Source organism: Thunnus albacares, chromosome 7, assembly GCF_914725855.1.
Source record: "Thunnus albacares chromosome 7, fThuAlb1.1, whole genome shotgun sequence".
NCBI lineage: Eukaryota > Metazoa > Chordata > Actinopteri > Scombriformes > Scombridae > Thunnus > Thunnus albacares.
Window position 1 is genome coordinate 32,231,813 of NC_058112.1, and position 2,875 is coordinate 32,234,687.

Below are 2,875 nucleotides of genomic sequence, written 5' to 3' on the forward strand. Positions count from 1 at the left end.
TCTTGCTCACAGTCTTGTTGACTTTGTAAACACAAGATCATTTTCAGAAGATGTAAATTTAGATCCTAAATTTAAATCACAGCGTCAGTGTTCAGTTAAAGAGCCACCCTGCACTTCTGGGAGTTTGGTCCGTTTCTCAGATTACCCAGTATATGCTAGGGACGGTTGCACCGACCGGCATAAGCGCTCACGGTGCAATTGCCTCGATTAAAAAAGTTTCCACCTGATGCAATTTGGGATGAACTTGCGATACATCATTTGAAACATCTTTGCATCAGTATTATTATTAGTAGATGCACTATGCCTTTATTATTTAGAAATGTGACCAATAATTTGTGACAAATTATTTGATATTTAGATTGATTCTTCCTCTCTAAACTGTTTCTTTTGTGTGCTAACATGCTACAGCCGAGTGCGCTACCAAAACATTCTGGGTGGAACTTGAGTCCTAGAGTTATTGTTCCGCACGTCACAGTAAGTGGATTATTAAACTATTTTGATAGTAATTGTTTGGGTTACGGAGCACATGCATGTAAACTGGAGACAGAGAACACTACCCTACAAAAGACTTGTGAAAAGACCTGTTTGTGAAAGGTCCGCGTGATTTTTTCGAGGTCAAAAAGAAATAAATGACATATTTACTGAGTTGCAGTACTAGAGAAGCAAATATGTAAAGTAAAAATTACACTTTTAGTCAATTTATGACTTGCTGTGTGTTTCAGAAATAAAATCAAACTCTCTGTACCATATTGAATTGCATAGCATCGTTCCTCTGCATTGCGTCTAATTGCATCGTATCGTGTTGATTCGCATCGTGTTGAATTAAATTGTGTCGAATCGCGCTGCGTGAAAACGGGTGAATTGTATCATATCACATTGGTAGTTGCTTCATATATATCTTTAATATATCGGATTGTTGGCAATAAATCGGGATGCATATTGCAGAAGCAGAGAGATTAGCTGACATTAGCATTATGCTAAAAGTGAGAAAATGTGAATTTGTATTAGCTTTAAAGACATTTAAATCCCACCAGACTTATTTAAGATGATTTGTAAAGAAAAATATTGTTATTAAAATGATAATTGCTTTAGAGTTGATGCTCTCTAACAGTCTTCATGCTAACAGTTTTTATACTAATCAGGCATTTTATGATGATGTTTCCCAAATGTAGAAATCCTCAGGTCATAGAATATTGATATAAGAAATTTGATTTTGATTTTTTGGATTTGGATTTGTTTTAAAGGTTTACATACTTTAGATAGCACTCACTGGTTAGTTTAACTGTAACTGTTAGCTAACGTTATCTGTCACTGTTAGCATGAACAACAGACTGAGCTAAATCACAGAAATTATCTTGGTGCCAGTCCTTATACAGGCTTTACTAATGTAAAAAAAAAAAAAAGACTTCCCTCAACCTTCACATACAAATTTTAAATTTTAAGTCTTTAAAAAAGAATTGTATGTTGCAGATTTGGAGATCAGACTCAGAAATAGCAGTGATATTGATTTTGTAGAAATTAATACAAATATTTAGTCAGTTGACTTCTACAGCTAAACACTAACTGTATCTCAACCTCAGCCTTTTTTTTTCCAGTAAGACCAAGATAAGGTGAGTTATTAAGTCAAGTTTCATTATTTGCAGACATTAAAAATCATGTTATTCACAATAATCACTGGATTTTCTTTGTTCTTCTTGCAGATTTACTTAAACACGGCTTGGTGTGGTTTGCTGCAGAGGTAGGTCCGTTCACTTTTTCTGTTGCTGTGTCCTCCTCTGGACCATTAATCTGAAAGCATTTTTGTGATTTGGCAGGCAGTAAAAGAAAAGAGCGATAAAATAAGAATACCAATGTTGAAAGGTTATGCAGCTCCTTTAGTCTGGGAGCTACAGTTTCCAGTTCCATAAAGAGAGATGTTGTGTTTGGTTGAACTGTCACAGAATACATTAAAAACCCTGATTACGTGTCAGTGATATGTGGCAGCAGGATATAAAACTTCCTGTTCATGTCAGCTGAAGCCACACAGCACAATATAAATCAAATACTAAATACAGATAAAAACCAACCTTTGACATCACCGGAGTAAAAACTGTGACTCAGGCCCAGCAAAGATTAATATTCAGGGTATTAATGCACATATAGGTAAGTTTTTACGCACAAGTGACGTTTAAGGTCTTGTTACTATAATATTATGCCCATTTTTGATGCCTTAAATCAGAAGTTGAAAGATTACTTTTAAAGTCATAAATAACTTGCTCATCAAATTATTGATTTGTAACCATCTTTATATATATCTGTCTCCAGGTTCCAGCTTGTGATATACACCCACCGAGCACTTTATTAGGAACACCTGTGCAATCTAATAGAATCTGATACAACAGCTCTGCCATAAATTCTACTTTTATGAAGCTTATACATTTTCAGTTTTTGTTGACCTTGTCAGAAAGGTGATGATTCTACTTTATGTTTATTATTGAGGTCGTAGTGGTCGGTCGTGGTGTACCGGAGTGGATTATATTGAAAAATGTTTCTAATATTTTACCCCTCTCATGTATGGACAAAATATTTGGAAGACTTTTGATTCCACAGGTGTTCCTAATAAAAGTAGAGTCAAGTTAAGCCAATTTTAATTATATAGTGCCAAATCACAACAGAAGTTATCTCAGGGCACTTTTCCCATAAAGCTTTCTAGATTGTACTCTTTATTTTACAGAGACACAACATTCCCCCCATGAGCAGCACTTGGCGACAGCAGCAAGGAAAAACTCCACTTTAATGGGAAGAAACCTCGAGCAGAATCCGACTCTAGGTGGGCGTTCATCTGCCTTGGTTCGGTTGTTATATAATAAGTGATTTGCTGTATATTTGCTGAGCA